At 36.5% G+C, this 18,616-nt stretch overlaps 1 protein-coding gene across 1 annotated transcript in view; it reads right to left on the bottom strand.

The window, feature by feature from the left end:
• Positions 1-18,616, bottom strand: part of LOC145664615 (ras-related protein Rac1) — a 122,849-nt gene that overhangs the window by 53,562 nt on the left and 50,671 nt on the right. The window lies entirely within an intron of this gene.

Raw genomic sequence — 18,616 nt, 5'->3', positions numbered from 1 at the left:
GTGTATTTTTTTTTCTTTTACAAAATATTTAGTCTGAACAGCTATAACGTAACAATAGATGCCACGCTATGGTCAGTGTCTTTGGCTCCCATCGCTCTCGGAGGATGGCCTCTTTCTCCCCCTTTTTTGTAGAAAGTGAACATGAGCTGCCACGAAGACCAGAGAGTGTGTTTTTTTAGACAATCGAAACGTGTGTGTTGGATGTGACTTGTGTCGAACTATTGTGGTGAAATACAAACATTCAGTGAGAACTTCACATACATACCTGTGTCCACTAGTGTATATTAAATATTTTGTTAATTAAATTAGCTATATTTTAACCAGGTTACGATTCATTTCTCCAAACAAACAACAAGTAGCGTGGCGCAAGGAAGGTTTAGTAAATAATGGGAAATGCTTTCGCGCATGCATCCCGAACAACACTAAATCCCAGCCTTGTCTACTTAAAAAATAGGATCTAATGGCACAGTGTTTTGCATAACGAATTCCTATGTGAACAGTGTACATGAAATTTAAACAAACAAACACACACACACACAGACACTAACATTATGTTACATAAGCGTACAGCTTATTCGTTTGCAAATAAACTACAATTAGTATCCATATGATACATAATCGAGAATTCTCGTGGTATAATGTCCAAGTTCAGGGATCAGTGCTAAATATCAGCTAACAAGGTAATTCTACTTCCTTTACATTACCACCAGCTTCCTCATCAACCTAATGTTTATTCATCAGTCTCCCGCCCCTACGCATGTGCATATGTTCCCTATTTGGGAACAAGAGAGCGAATTGTAAACCATACGACGATGTAAGTTATTAGATTACAGAAAACCAAGCTTATATTTGTGGAAATTAATAGTTTGCAACAGCGTTTACATCTATCAAATGGCGTAATTTACAATGGGTCATAAAAGTAAAAGGCTTAAGAATGAACAACACAAACACAATGTTACTCTGTCAGTGGAATCGACCTTGACACACAAACGATATGCAACAACTAGTTTCCACAGCACATCTAAAAATAATTTTTAAAAAAGCTAAAACGTTATTTTTGCTTTTAAGAATGTTTGGATTATTTAAGAGTGTAGTAATTTGATTGATTTCTAGATGATTTTCAAACTTGAACGCAAGTTTTATTTCTTATTGAAAAGCAACAGTATGTACATTATTAAAAAAAAAAAAATCGTTCAGAACCTACACATAGGACTAGTGGTTGGTTGACTAAAAAATGTATGTGTAGGTGTCCAGGCTAAAAAAGGCTTATACAAGTTCATCTGCCTATCAGAGCTACGTGGAGACAAGGCCTTTCTCCGTATATTTAAGAGCATTTGAAAAGCTGCATCATCACAGGAATATAGAGCGAATAGAAATCAAAATTATGGTTACGGATATAAACGTATACAAAAACTTAGTAACAACTGTTACATTGCTTACGTATTAATTTGCAGAAGTCAATTATTTTTCAGAAAAGGGCTCTATATTAAGAAGGTAGCCCTAACATATCTACATCACAACAGCAACATGTAAAATAATGCATTCTTGGAATTCTAATTAATCTTTCACTCTTTTTATATAATCGACATCTTTTATTGCTATTTCTGATAAGCACATAAAAAATTGAAAGGAAGTGTCCTACAAACTCATCTCAGCATCTCCGCGCTAATTACGTGGAACAGGTACAGTAGGTACACTCATGTCCAAAATTATTGTCGCATGCCTATAAATTTGTTGTAGGAATATAATTTGATAAATTTGCCCGGTATTTCTTATAATGTTAGTACGTGTATAATCGGCAAAGATATGTATGTGGAAAATTTCATGTCAAAAGAGCAGTAAACAAGAACAATAAAACGAAAATAAAACTTTCTTGTCCATTCAGCAACATTTTGTTTTACTCTAACTTTCGTAATTCTTTACCACAAATGAAGGGTAAGGGGAAAAAACAAGGAATGTCCATGTATGTTCATTTTCGGGTGCTTTGTCCTATCTGTTGGTGACTCTTGGTACTATTTGATTGTATATGCCATGCATATGTAGATGTAGAAATATCCATGTAAAAAGGGGCAAAAGATTTAACTAACCCTATTCTTTTTACGCGATTTTCAATATTAAAACGCCGTTTTCTCAAAAATGCAGTTTTGTGACATTCCTTGTTTTTTCCCCCCTTACCCTTCAAATATAAATTTCCCGATTATACACATAGTATCAGTATTAAAAGTACCCTGCAAAATTATCAAATTATATTCTTACAAGAAGACAGTTATAGATATGCGACAATCATTTTGGACATGAGTGTACACTGTTAGATATAGGCAACTGAATCTTTTAATAGAAGGCTTGATAATAAGCAAATATTGAATTCCTTTGGAAAAGTGTATAATCATAAGTTAAAACTGATATATTAACCCTTTAGGGATGGCTATTCAGCTTTCTGAAGGAGCAAAAACAAACAAACAAACAAACAAAAAAAAAAAAGCCATAAACGACATCCAAGCCTATGACTGGATATTGACGGACTTATTACACAAAACCGCGCATTAGGCTTAAAAGCCACATTCATCTCCGTCAAGATGATGTTTATATACTACACCCGTCCTTAACGGAATAATTAGATGTGTATTTATACCACACCAGTCTCGAAAATGTATACGCTGGAGGTTGGACATTCCACAATACATTACAAACTCCATAGATTCGCAATCCGTATGGCTACGGGCGGCTAGGCACCTGTCTTGTAATTAGTTGGTAATGTTCCATCAGAGCATCGCCTTCATTACTGGTTTTGTAAATCGGCATTCCCATCTCTTTATTCCAGTAGCTCCCACAAACTGCCTCGAGATTCTGGGTCAACACAGAGACGTCGGATTGTTGGATGTTATCGAACTCGGAACCAGTCATACCAAACAAACGAACACTAACAATTCTGGTGGACTAGTAGCTTGAAAGAATTTTATTCGCATACATCACACGGATAAAATATACAATTCTGTTTTATGCCTCAACATTACATTGCTGCTTATCCAAATATTCACAGAATAAACACAGATATGAATGAGAGCTGGTTCCAGCTTGTCATGCAGCCATTAACCGCATTGTCAAGAGCATATTGCTATATGAGACATGAACTTGCAGTTAAAGGTGGAAGTCAAACTAGAGTATCGTGATCAAATCGGAAATATAACCAGAGATCCCGTGTACCAAAGGCGCTAATCACTAGGCCAGTGGGTAGAATAAGAGTACACTGCCATATATGGAAATCTTTATATTATAACGGCAGGAAATAAAATTAGCGTCCACTTTTGAAAGATTATTTTCTTTTTAAATATAATTTTGTACTTAGTAATGAAAACAAACGCCTTTACCTCTGGATATTTCTTTACTCCCGCTATCTGCAAGAAAATAAAAAGTTGCAGTGCATCAAGTTAAACCTTGTAATAAAATTCCTTATTGCCCACTCAGCCTGAAATTACGTATATTTCGTCGGTAAATCTACGTACAGGCGTATCTATATGTTTTTAATTTACAGGAAGCGATTTGAAATTCTTCGTATAACGTTATATCTTTAATAATACTATTTTCAGAAACGCTAAGCTTAAAGCTTTCTTGGTGCAAATTTTCGCAACACTGTATTGAAAATGAAATTAGTAGTTCTATAACGTTTCTAGCCTTGTGCGCCTAGAAACTGCAAGTCTTAATTATTAATTAAATTTTTCTCCTTTCTTTGGTTGGTTGGATTGGAGTTTAGCATCCCTTTCAGCACAAGGCTATATGAGACGTGGACCTACAGCTTAACGTGGGATCCGAATCACATGAGCCCTCACTGGGAATCAAACTCGGGTCTCGTGCGCACAAGGCGCGCACGCTAATCACATAGCACAACGAAGGGGGTTTTTTTCTCTATTCGTATGTAGGTTTGAAAGTAAAAATGTTTACAATTTGTCAACAGGTTTTTATTTTTAAATTTTGCCGTACTATTTCTTAATCTATTTATAATTACTGAGAATTGTATGACTAAAAATAATGTTGTTCATAGAAAATTAGTTTTATGTTAATATTACGGATAATAATGACTGATTTTTGCTTTATGTCCTTACGCAGCATACACGTTATGAAGGATAAGACAAAATGTTCTGTATGAGATTCGGAACACGTTGGAAGTTGAATTTTCAGGTGCAGACGGCGGTTACACAAAACCTTATGCATGATCACTTCGCATAGAACAATGCCTATCCGCACACACATACTTTCCCTTCCAACAGAGCTGCATTACAGGGCTTCACCATAAATTCCAGGTATTACGTAATAATGAGTAAAGGATTGCTTCATTCGTATTGTTTATTTTCACTACCGCATACACATTACTCATTATGATTATTTATTGAATTTCAAGTTTTCAAATATATACAGAGGTTGGTTCATTTATATTGAAATGAAATTTTTGAGTTTTACGTCCTACGGTTGTGCCGGTTAGGCTAAAGGAGACGGTGATAATGAGTAATGAATGAAATGGTGGAATGAAGAAAGTGGGAGGAAACGGGAGAACCCCGAGAAAACCCACGCACACGGTGTTTGTCCACCACAAATTCATTTATATTGAGCCGAAGTCCATGTGCAATTATATCGAACACGCGTAACCCATCGCCGTGAGATTGCCATGCATCTCGTTGATTATGTAGTAAAGCAATGTGGTCGGCGTACGATGATGCCGCTGAAATTGAACGGATTCTAGAAGGGGTTCATCCTGGCCCTTTCCGTTGCTAAATTCACAGCGTCACGCATCGTAGAAAAGTGTGAAGTACGTAATTTTCATGTAGGTCGTGCAATTGTGAATCGAAATATGTGGTACTGAGTCCTGGGCTCATCACACCGACGCGAGTAACTAGAAACCGGCCTATCGTGAAGTTGGCTCCATCGTTACTACATGTGCTTCAGCGAATGGCAACCTCCAAAAATCCCCATACACAATTTGTGATGGCCATCAAATTTTGCACACCGCAGGCGCGGTCAACTGCAAGATCCACACTTGTTCGCAACAGCAGTGTGCACGCCATGAAACCGCGCCATGTAGCTAAGCGAAAAAAAAAAGCGTTAGGAGGCTGTATGGACGTCGTCTGGAGGTGATCGGTGAAAGTTTATTATTACCCTTGATGAAGCGTGGATTTATCTCACAGGCTGTGGAAAGTTCGTGGCATTACACACAGACCTGCTAATGCCAAGGGCCGAAGCACATTCTTCCGCCAGTGCGCAGGGGTTTCCCAAAAGGATTCATGATTGTGGCCGGTTTCTCGCACAGGAGCAAACGATATCTCCGAAAGATGGAGCGAAATGTCAACATCAATGCTGCGTACTACCCGACTCATGTCCTGACAAATGTACCAGCATGAAATCCCAGCATTATATGGACAGGACGTAAACCAGGTTGAACTTCATCAAGACATGGCTCCAACAACACGGCGAAACCATCGTTGAAATTTTATAGCCGTATAGTACAGGAAACAAATCTGGCAATTTCCTTCTCTGACATTCCTGTCAAGAGTCCAGATACCAGTACAATGACTTGTGCTTTCGGACACACATGACCCATCGTCCAGTTTTCACAGTCTCCGTCCTGAGTAAAACCTATCAAGAGGAGTGGGATCTACACAGGGTGCGAATTACCGGGGGGATGAGGGGGATCACATTTTGTTCCCCCCCCAAAGAAGTCAGCTGAAGTATCCTCACCGAGGATGCTCGCTTTACCCCCAAACTATGCTCAGTATAACTCCAAATTTCTTCGGAATGATCGATGTAAACTATTCACATGTAAACAAATAGCTTCTTCCACTATATTTAAAGTTCGGACACGTCATATTCATCCTCTATTTTTGTATAGATTATAATCTAACTTTAATTTTTGTTATAACATGTTATTTCATTTTCCAGTGTACTCTTTGGTAGCACATGGTCTTCATTCCCTAGTAGTTTGTGTGTATGCAACTCAAAAGTTGCATTTAATTTGTGATAATTAGCACAGTAACCACTGCCTTTTACAGTGTACGGAAATGAACTTTTGAAACTGTACTCAAAATCTGAGATATAGGTATTCTCTCGCAATAGGCTAATATCTAGATTTTCTTTTCTTTTTTTTTTTTTTTTTTTTTAAATGTCCAGTTTTACTGATAATTTTAGTGGTTTTCATAAGATTGATTTTTTTTTCTACCTGTATGTAAACGCAAGGTGGAAGATTTCAATATGAGTGGAAAAATTAACATATGCTTGTGATCATGGATATCGCTCGGACCAAATTATTAACTAAACAAACAAAGAACTACGGGGACAAGAGTGAGTACAACATTTAAACACGTTCAGAAAGATTTGGTGGTGTGTGTTTATGTCAGTCAATATATACGTACATAGTTACTGTCGGTAGATTTATTAAATTAATAAATCTCTTATTTATTACAGGTGTCACACACTGGGGGGGGGGTAAGGCATTATTGTTTCATTTTGAAATTTGCAGCTTAATGTTCTGTTGGCCTAATTTTATCTCCCCCAATATAGATTATCTAATTCGCACACTGGATCTACATGACGCAGCTGCAACTCAGTCTCCTGTAATGGAAAACTCTGATGCTGGGCAATAGTTAGTAGACGCGGTCTGCAGATCGAACACAATCGGTGGTGGGTACATGGCAGTTCCTAAGTAACTGATAATTCAAATTCGGCTCAATATAAGTAAATTAACCTCTGTATTGTGTTGTTCATGTTTCAGAAGTCCCAAGTAAAAACGCAAGCACTGTTTTCTCATTACTACAGTGATTAATTCAGATTAGAACTCAGTTTATTCATTTTCTGATTAATATGAATACACCATATATCCACATAAACCTTTTGACTCATACTATGACATTCCCTAGCACCTCTCAAAATACCTGCACTTTCTCATCGGACACACACACACACACACACACAATTATATATATATATATATATATATATATATATATATATATATATATATATATGCGTGTGTGTGTATGTATGTGTAACAATTCGTCACACGAAATGGATTACAGAGATTGTTGTTGCTACACTTATCCAGATGTCTGTCACAGTTCTCCGTTTATTTAGCAGGTATCCTCTTTTAAGAGGTTTTTAAATGTACAATTTTATTGTGTCAGTGCCAATTTAAGCTTGATTTATTTGTATTTAATATCTGCCTCCTCGCGTATTAATGGGTAAAAACAGTGAAATCTAAACTTTTATTACAAGTCTTTCAGAAAGTAGATTGACAAATGGGGTGTCCCTACTAGTCAAAGATACTCTTGTTTTGGCTCGATTTCCTACGGATGAATAAATAACTCAAGTAGACTGAAAACAGTTTTATGCGACGGAACGCTACGATTATCCTTCAATGTAAACATTAACGTTGATTTGGAGCTTTTATGAATCCATGTATCAGGAAAGTTGTAAAGATAGCTATCGAATACGAAGGCATCTTTCCAACCACACTGTTTATCTGGTTCTCGTATCCAAACAAGCGTTTTATTCTTTGCCTTGTATGGCCTCGCCGACTTCGTAAATGTGACGTCACTGAATCTGCCTACACCTGACCTGACAGAGCTTTCACGCAATATGTTTGAAGCGATAAAGGACACACAAATATACACTAAACTTCTTTAAAAGCCTATTATGTTATTCCGCTATTATGTTGGCAAATATTCAATCCTATTCGGAATCAAATAACCTTAAAATAAAAACAAAGAAAAGCAGTTTATTGCAACTTATCTTAATCCCAAACTTGGGCTATAGTATCCAAACAAGTATCCTATGTAATACTTGAGAAAACAAAGTACATTTTGATATTTCAAATCTTTTAGTCCATAGGATTATTACAAAAATTAGCAAAGAAAAAATTACACTTACTGTTGCTCACATTTAGACAGCTCTGAACAATACTTCGTTAATGCACATACACTCCATAATCATTAATTATTTATACAATTCAACAACAAAGTTCAAAAGTTAAACTCCTTGATCTGTAAAATTCAACTAGGCCTTATAATAGAATTACAGTCTCTTGCACAGAAACGATTATTAGTAACATTAATGTTGTTATGGTATTCATCATTTACTTTCAGATTAACAATCAAAAAGTAAAAACCTACGACTCCCAAGAGCTACACCCAAACATACCAAACCGATTACGTAATGCGTCCCACTGCATTCTTTCATCAGTTACATTTTTACTTCTCGTAATTGTCTTTACCCTTCCCAGTATTTAAAGCAGGCTCTTTAATCTGAATTCGAAGGGGACACGAAAAAAGTTCGAATTATCCAAAATTCGAAATATCCAAAATTATACATTTTTAAATATCTAATGGAGTGAACGAAATTACTGTACACGAAAAAATAATTAATATACAACAGACTAAGTACATTATTTGCGTAATCCATGCAAACGAACATTTACTTGCATATGATTTAAGTCACACGTTCCATGGAAAACACAATTAGGTACAGTAGTAGATATATTTAAAAAATGAAATCTTTCCGTTTAACGTCCCACGTTATGCCCTTTAGGCTGAGAGAGACGATGAATAAGGCAATTGAATGATGGAATGAAAAAGTAGAAGGAAACGAGTACTCTGAGAAAACCCATGAACATGAAGTTCACCATAAACTTACTTGGCTGGGATCGAGAAGGGTTACATGCGTAGGATCGAAACTGCGTAGCATCGAAACTGCGTACGACCGAAACTGCGTACGATCGAAACTGCGTACGATCGAAACTGCGTACGATCGAAACTGCGTACGATCGAAACTAAAACCGGCGTAGGATCGAAAACAGATAAGGTCTTATGATCGAACAATAAAAAAACAATTATTTTATAATCACAGAATATTAAGTAATATTATTTTTTTGAAGTTATATAGGGAAAAATCGGAGTAGGATCAAAACTGTATACGACCGAAACTGCGTAGCGTCGAAACTGCGTAGGATCGAAACTGCGTAGCGTCGAAACTGCGTACGATCGAAACTGCGTAGCGTCGAAACTGCGTACGATCGAAACTGCGTACGGTCGAAAGTGCATAGATACGAAACTGAGAAATAAAATAGTGACAAATATAATTAAATAATCATACAGGGGTGTACCCAGGAAGTTTTTCTTGGGGGACTATGACTTATTCAGGAGGACCAAAAAAGCTAAGTCTTGTCTCAGCAGGGAGAAAGGAGAATCCTCCCCCCAAAAGCCACTACTTCTGATCAAGTTGGCAAATTCCTTGTTCAGAAGATTGCCCTTAAGTTCAATTGACTTAGCTTAACATTTTCTTAGTTACCTAGTTGCTGTGAATTGTCACTTCTTTTATAGACTTTGCAGGTGGCACAATCGAAGGTTCATGTAATTAGTTCAAGTTTTTGCTAGTTTGGGCTTCGTCCCAAATTTACTAACTTCCAGGGTTGTTTTGTTTAAAACAAAATATTTAAAACAAATGATTAAAACTTTTTTTTAACAATTGATTTTGTTTAAAACAAATTTTGTTTATGTTTTAAACATTTTGTTTTAAACACGTTTATTTTGAAGACTTGTCTTAAACATATGTTTATTTGCATTTTATTTTATGTTCGTAAAAAAAAGAAATCTTCCAGAGCAAGAGAACTGTCCAAAAGTGCTCCCCAATCAGAAGACTATTTTCTTCCCATGTGAATGGTTTGATTTCTCGTGGCTACAGCAGGTCAATGTGGTGATCTACAATTTATTTTGTCTCTTTTCCCCCTTATTTTTAACGTATATTGTATTGTTTAAATGCTTCTCAGTTAACTTGCGAGAAAGTGTCGTAGTCGAAGGTTGGACTACTTATAGAACTGATATTAAAAAATAAATAAAATAATTATCACGGAAACAAACTGTTGTGTTGTATTCATTGCGACGTTGAGGTTCTGAAATTAAAATATCGCAAGCATTCGTTTGTACAGTACATGTTAGTTCTGTCTCCGTACAACATGGAATCGTTTAACATGGATTATGCGTGAAGAAAAGGACATGATTTGATACAAATTTATTAGAGTAACTCAAACTCAATCAGGTAAGTAAACGATCAAACGAGTTTGTCACAAAACGTGTAAGAAAGAAATGGGTGGTTTAGTTCCAAGAACGAAAATCATTATAAAAAATGCAATGCTTGGTAAAAATGGAAACCCAAACAAATGGTAAAAATGTTGATCCGAAAATTGCTTCTGATGAATCTAACGTCAGTGGTGTGGCTGAGATGCAACTGGAAACTTCAGGTAACAACTAATTTTGTATCAACAATATCTTTTCATTATATTATGAAAATTTTATTTCGTACCTCTTCCCCACCACAGTTCTAAATTTTCTTTGAAACTTTACAACTTGGCATAGCTTGTATGAAGAGACCAGGTGAGAAACGCAAGGTATGGCAGTCGATCACGTAACTAACCAAGTGTGATACTTATTATAACGTTAGTGCTGAACGTCAAGGTCTGGGACAATTTGATCTCAATTTGTTTGTTTGTATGTATGTACCACGCTACAGGGTGCAATATTCAGTCTTTTAACATTAATTTTTGAGGATAGAGACACGAGGCGTCGGAATTTGCTGTATAGATTTTGACTGCGATCCCACGTAAAATTTCAAAATTAGTGGGTCAGATCCCACTTTAAACAAAAAGCCCTGTCTAATATAGCCTTGCTACTGATGCAAGATGTAATCAATCAAACTAAACAAACTAATTTTATATGTTTCGAACAAACTTGGGTTGCAGGATAAATTTGGCTTCAACTCAACATTTAGAGCACAAGGGACCCAAGTTCATTTTCAGAAAGGTTCACTTTTGCTCAGCAAACGTAATATCTTCGTAGCATAGGGTATGAAATAAATGAAACAAAAACCACGGGAAAGCGTGTGGACTAGAGTTTCATAGGACAACCGCTAGACAAGGGCGTTGACGGAATGGGGAGGAGAGCTAATTTTCCCTTCCCCCTCCTTGCTCATACATTTAAGATATTAACATTATACTTGTATTGTGTATGTTGCAGCGTTGGAATGATTAACAAGTCAAGCTCCGAATGTCATAGTCAATGATGCATAATTACGTTACATAAATGCAGAATGTGTCCAAAAGAATACATCGACGTAAAATGTCATATTTTCACAACCACGAATCCGAGATGAAAGAAAAAAAAACTACCTGAAAAAAAGGAATCTAGAATTTTGTATGATTGCCGCTAGATAGGGGCGTTCGTTTAGAAATCATCCGTCTTCTACCCTGAATTTCAGATTTTTGGGGCAGTAATGCAGATTTAGAAACATTTTGCTTAGCAAAGTCCAACATTTAAAAATTGAAGTCCTTGCACCGAATAAATACGGATTTTGATCATTGGCCGTAAGGAGCTATAGGCCTATATTGCTTTCTTGTATAATTTTTTTACCCAAGGATTTCAAAGGTGGCTCTACTTTCGAGTTTCGGGCCTGCTTAAAATTCAGGAAATTGGACCTAAGCAACTTCCCAGTTTTAATCATCTGTATGTTCTTCGTATTTATTCGGTGTAATTACCTCAGGCTTATTCTGTTGGACTTTGCTTATCAAAAGATTTCTAAAACTGTCTTACCGTCCCCAAAATCTGAAATGCAGGGTGCGGATGAGGGTGGTTGCCCTCCTGTTCCACTGACGCCCTTACTAGCGGCTGTCATATGAAACTATCCCACGCCTTTTCGCATGGTTTTAGTTACATTTGTTTTGGATTCTTGACTGCGAAGTATTATTTTTTGAAATAGAATTCATTTGCTGAGGAAAACTGAAGTTTATTGAAAATGGATTTGGATCTATTGTACTCTGAACGCCCCAAATATTACCTTTCGTCAATAAATTTTTGACTCAAAAAACAACCAATTACATAGACTTGCAGAAAATATAAAGTTAGCACAATATGAAGTGTGCTTCAAACATTACTTTTCGAAAACGTAGCCCTATTATTATAAAATAATTTTATTAGCACCAGTGTTATGAAGTAGTAATCAAATTTTGCAACAAAAATCTCACCCGCCTCCACGAAACGCTAGCTTAGCCCCTAAAGGCATAACTACAAAACTTTTAGAAGCGGTAACTCGAAATGATTTTCTTTATGGTTAAAATAACCGCACAACAGCATTTCTGGTAAAATTCTAGCCCTCATGTAACATGACACCATTTGCATTTGAAATTTCGAATACTAAGCACAGATGTTCGCCATGATGCTTGATAGCACCATCTGATGTGTCAGACCACTTCCAAGATTCATCATTCTCCCTCAACCCGTTGTCAACGCACAAGGATGGTGAGGACTTTTGTTTTGCCATGTATATTGATAGATTGTGTGAAACCTCTATAGTTGGTAAATTTTAAAATCTACCTTAAAAGCTTACTATATCCAAGAAAATACTTACTGTATGAGAGTCACTGGCAAGAGGGTGTAATAAAAGGGGTCGTTATATGAAATAAGTTGAAAACTACTAATCTATACGGAAATGTTCTGTACCCAACACTGTGTAGTCTTAAAGAGAATAAAATAAATGAAAAGATCGGTTGAAAGAGCAAAAAGTCTTAATAAATACGTGATTACACGATTTTGAAATATGTTTAAAATAATATTTTAAACTGTTCAAAATGTTTAAAACATGTACTTTTACTTTTTTGTGTGTTTTTTAAAACATCTTTAAAACATTTTAAACACTTTTTTCATGTTTTAAACACGCGTTTTGTTCTTTTTTTTTTAAAAAAAAACTGTATTTTTTCCAACCCTGCTAACTTTTGACCAAGTTGGAAAATTAGAATGCGTTGCTGCCAATATTTACTTAAAAGACTTCCGTTTCTTTCAATTGACATTTGGATTAGCATTTTCTTACTTACCCAGTTGCTGTGATTTTCAATTTCTTTATGAACTTGGCAATTGGCAAAATTGAATGTTTATATAATCAGTTTAGTTTTAAGTAGGTGGGAATTTGTCGCCAGATACAAAATTTCTCATCCTACGGCCTCGCGCCTCATAAACCTACTAACATACCAAAATTCCTAGTTTTTATTCCGATTTCAATTACGGTACCTAAAATATGAGATTTTGTACATCCAAAAAGTCTATTTAAATTACACAGTTTTTTGTCTCTTTAAAGCTGCTAAAAATGGAAAATATTCACTTTTGGAAATTTTCTATATAGTCCCAGGAGGCTAAAAACTTTGCCAAATTTAATCCTTGTAGTTCTACTGGAAGTGCCTATACTGTAAAAAATCATTGTATTATTTCAACGACATGCCTATGTGTTAGCACGATTGTGTTAAAATATAACACAAACAAGTGGTTAGAACAACTCACTCTCCGTTTGGAGTTGTGTGTCAAATGCCGCTAGTTGAAATGACACACAGCCTGTGTGTTAACACAAGTGTAGAATCTTCGGTGTTGTTTTCTGCGTGATTGCCATATATGTTGGGTATCTAATTATAAAGGCTTATGAACTGAAGCTACAGGCAAACACAGTAGAAAGAAATACTTAAACAAATCCAAGTATACGCAAAATTTCAAAATACAAACCGCGCGATGTGTTTTCAATTGTTTTACAAAATGTTTCTGAAGAAACCCTAACAGCACAAGATGTGCTAGGCATGTACCATTTTGGTGTTCTAAATTCATCTCCCACATTTGATGCATTTATTGCTTCTTTTTCAAAGCGGTTGTGTACTAGAAGCAACAAACGCATCAACTTTATTAGATGGCAACTGGCGCCGATCATTTGAAAGTGAATATGGAAGAACTACAAAATAAAGTAAATAGACAGTCGTCATTTTGTAATAAAATTAGGTCTACATGGCGAGCAGATTTTATCCCGAACGGTTATCGTCGAATATACGCGGGTTAAAGGAGCACTCTGATTAGCCAAATTCAAAAGACCTTAAGAATTTATCCCTCTACAAGCGACGGTTTACGTGTTATAGGCTGCCAAAAACATGAAAAAAGGAATTTTAAAGGTCCATAGCTCCAAAACTATGGGACCTACCGCAGTCGGGTCAAGACTTAACTTAGGAACTAGTATGTGCCCTATCCAAAAATGCGTATGTCAGAATCCTGAGGTGCTTCCACAACAATTTTTATAGAGGGAGTTTAACTACGGGCCTATGATATAAAGTATTCTCCAACTACCTCCATAAAAATTGTTGTGGACATCTTAGGTGAATTGAATTTTGGACATCTTAGGTGAACTTTGGACATCTTAGGTGAATTGAATTCTGTATGGAAATGGAAAACATTTCAGTTTTATTTAAATCTTGGAAAAGAAACATTCTCTGTGTGCAAGAGGTTAATCTATACATATGACGATACATCACTCCAAATGTTTTAAACATATTAACTGGCAGAGTATATAGTTATCCTGGGGGCAAGAAAACAAAGGGATTTTTACTGAAATTAAAAATCGTAGTATGGTGGTACGTACCATACGCATGAACTTACTTTGGAGGAGGGGCCCAAATTCAATGCGAAGATAAAGTATTTTCAGATTTGTCAATTTTCGAAGTTTATGTTTATAATTCCGTACCTATACGTCCGAGCGCAAGTGAACTACGTCAGTCAAACATCGGTCCTTACTGAACAAACTTGGGCACAGATCGTTGCAATTGCGTAATTAGGAGGCGCACCATAAATTCGTATTTAGGTTCTAAACATCGTGTGTGTGGGTTTTATCGGGGTTCTCCCGTTTCCTTCCACTTTTTTCATTCCACCATTTCATTCATTTCTCATCATCAGCGTCTACTTTAGCCTAACCGGCATAACCGTAGGACGTGAAACTAAAAGATTTCATTTCATTTCATTTTCGTATTAAGGTTCTAATCCTTGATTTTTCTCACTTTTATATTTACCATAATCTATTAATTTTTAATTACTAGCTTCGTTTATTCAATATCGACATGATACTTTCAGGATATATTAGTGGTGGGCTAAGGTTTATTTGAAGATAGTTGCATCTGTCTCTTAGCAGTATTTCCAGCCATAGAACTATTTATTTCCAGACTTTTTTTGGTAAAAATTTCCTTTTTTCCCTTCTAAAATTTGCCTCTTATTTCCTTCTCTTCTATTGGCTACATTGGAACGAACATACCAGATTCTGGAAGCCTCATCCTTGACTTACACAACGCACTATAAAAAGTTTCATTTGGATAATTGGGGACACTACAATTCCGGTCTTACAGTATACCATATTACATAATTTTAAGGATAATAGTGACTTTCTAGGAAAAATGATATACTTTTTAAAATTACATGCTTAATTTGAGAGATATCATCATGATACTAGCTGAATATATTATTGGTGGGCCAAAGATTACTTTAAAATTGTTTGCTTCTGAGTGGTAGCAATGTTGCCAGCTACAGAAAATGTTAATTGTAATTGTTTGTAAAAAATTTGGGAAGTTTATCCTTTCCCCCCTATTATTTCAGTGTCCTTGGCTATATTCAAACCAACGTACAACTGTCTGGAATCATTCTTGGCCTACAAAACGCACCATAGAGGAGCACGATTGAATAATTAGGGAAGACGGTGAACCACCATGTATGCTGATTTTTGCTTCTGACGCGTAAGAAGTGCCAAAATTTGATGTGTATTATGAGAGAGTTTTTTTCTTTCTCTCTTTGTATGGCAGCCAGCGACTTCAGGTTTTTACTGTACCTTGTCAACATACCAGAAAATTCTTTTTAGGTGACTTGAACCCCTGTGGCTTCGGTGTTCCCAGCTAGAAAAAATCATGAAATTCGGCTAGGGATTTTTTTTTTTAATTTCACTCCTACATTTTTTCAATAATCCCTCCCGTTAGCAACACTGCAATCTAACTTACACCAAAAAATAGCCATGTCCCTCTTCTAAAATACAAGACGTAAACGATATCAATCGGGATAACAGTGTTTGGGCAATAAATCATTAACTGAAAGTCTACCAAAAACCCCAAAATCGATTTTGTCCCGAAAGGGTTAATGAGATATGCGCGCCAAAGATTTCGGGCTCTAATTTAACGTGAGCCCCCCCCCCTCCCCAAAGTTTCTGGGCTGGTCCAGAGAATGAATGGCCTACATAGTACTGTCTACGGGCTGGATAGGCTACCAAATTTCAGCTTTCGTTCTCCCATAGTTAATGTGATATAGGCACCGAAAATTTGGGGGCTAACTTCACCAGAGCCTCCCAACTTTCTGGGCTAGTCGAGATAAAGATCGATGGGCTAACAAATTTCATCTTTTGGGCCAATATAGTTAATAAGGTGTGAAAATCAAAGTTTTGGGGCGTTAACTTAACGTGAGCCCTTAACTTTTTGGGCAAGTTGAGATAATGAGTGTACCAGGTACTAAACTTCATGGGCCTTCCAACCCATTATTATTTAGCATTTGGGGCACTCAAGGAACACAGATACAGGGTCTCCAAATGTGAAAATGAAAATGCAATCTTTAAGTTTTATGTCCGACTGTCATCCTGGGTAGACTAAAGGAGACTCAGATGATGAGAATAAATGGAATGGTGAAATGAAAGAGTTGTGGGAAAGGGAAACTCCAAGAAAACCCTCACACACGGTGTTTGTTCACCACAAACCCCACTTTGCGCAAGTTGGTATAGAACCAGGGCCCCGCAGCATATGTGAACTCTCTGCCACTAAGCCACTGCGGCCCGGAAGTCCTCGAGACGAGACACATAGGCGTATACCTAACGTGTAATTTGTTCGTAGCGGGAATTTCTGTTATGGTATAGTTAATTACATACAATAAAAAACCGAAAATGTGATGTGGACAATCGCGAACAAGCAATAAACAATCTGCGTGATTTGTTTTAGATTTCGGAAAATAGGTTCTGCCAGATTTACGCTTATCGACTGTAATCGTTTATTTATTTATTTATTTATTTGGGAGGGAAGCAAAGTATAATACATTTCAGTCATTACACATGCAAAGAGATGTTTTATGGTAATTGTTTTTTGCTGAAATATAACTTCGGTATCTTTTATACGTGTTTAGGAGCTGAGATTATTATCTAATAATTATAAGGAAGATACAAGTTTTTTTTTTTTTTTTTTTTTTTTTTTACGAAGATACAAATTTTTCACCTTCGTACAACAATTCATGTTTAATAGGCGTATAGAAGGGGCTCATGCCCAAAACATTGGGACTCCATTTCTGGGGCCCCATGTTGGGGGCCCGGTTCCTGACCACCACTGTGCTGAGGGGAATCGGATCTTTCCAACGTCACCATCTGTATGCAACAACTCCATGCTGAAACGAGAAATAGAGTGGACTCAAGCCCAACATTTCGGAACCACATTTTCTGGAGCTTCGAGGCCAGGGCCCAATTTCTGACATTACCGCTTTCGTTAATCGACCCCGACCTTTCAAACGCTAACACTATAGTACAACACCATGTTAAATAGGCAAATAAAAGAGACCTGAACCCAAACTTTTGGGATCTCATTTCTGGAGTCTCAGGTCCCGGAGCTTTCCAACACCACAATATGTATCCAATAACTCCATGCTTAAAAGAAAAATATAATGAAGCCAAGCTCAAAATTTCGGGACACCATTTTTGGACCTTTGAGACAAGGGCCCAATTTCTGACGTTAACACTGTGCTCAGACGACCCGAACATTTAAAAACTTCACCACCCACCCACATACAATTCCATGTTTAATAGGCGTATAGAAAGAACCCGCGCCCAAAACTTCGGGACCCCATTTTTCTGGAGCCTCATGGCTGGGGCCCGGTTTCTGATATCACCACTGTGCTCGGGAGACCCGGACTTTTCCAATGCCACCATCTGCATCCACTAACTCCATGTCTAACACGGCTTCCCCATTGTAGGAGGATTTTGACGAATTTTCTGCAGGTTCTTTACAACTATTTACAACGTTTCAAACTATTCATAAGAAATGAAATTTCAATACATTAGAAACTATGTTCTTTTAAAATGTTCAAAATGGATGACAGCATTGATTTCCAGTAATAGTTGTAAACTTTCGTAATTTTATTCTCTATTTGAAAGTAGTTTAATTTCGAATCTTTTACGGTTAAAAATATTTTTGTGAAATGTAACGGAATACATTGAAATGCTCCTACCCCCACGGGTACGTGTTCCAATTATAAATCGATTTGAGGTTCAGCGTACAAATGAGAAACTCCCAAAGCGAAGTACAATATTGTAACGTTGTTGACATACATATGAATAACTGGTGATTAGGTCGTTAAGCTGTACATAAAATCATATAAATTTTCATTCATATTACGCAGACAAGTACACACAGAACAGCATATGAATCTTTATCTGACTTTTGTTTCTCTAACTTTCTGATAGCCTTTAGAAATAATATCTTTACAATCGAAATATTCGTTAAACATTATTATTATTATTATCCTTCAATATTCATTATACATCATATTCTTCATTACTTTAAATTCTTCATATTACATAACTATTTTACATTATATTCCGTCGAAGCTGTTTCAAAGTTAGTATTACACTTCTGACATAGTCATCATTACAAATCATAATTGATTCTCAATCCATACGCCTGTAACTTGTCCATCCTACCTGCAGTGTGGATCCTACGCAG

Source organism: Thermobia domestica, chromosome 11, assembly GCF_964235325.1.
Source record: "Thermobia domestica chromosome 11, izTheDome1.hap1.1, whole genome shotgun sequence".
In the NCBI taxonomy this organism is placed as follows: domain Eukaryota; kingdom Metazoa; phylum Arthropoda; class Insecta; order Zygentoma; family Lepismatidae; genus Thermobia; species Thermobia domestica.
Note: the sequence above shows the minus strand (reverse complement) of the source record. Positions and strands in the feature narration are given on the sequence as shown.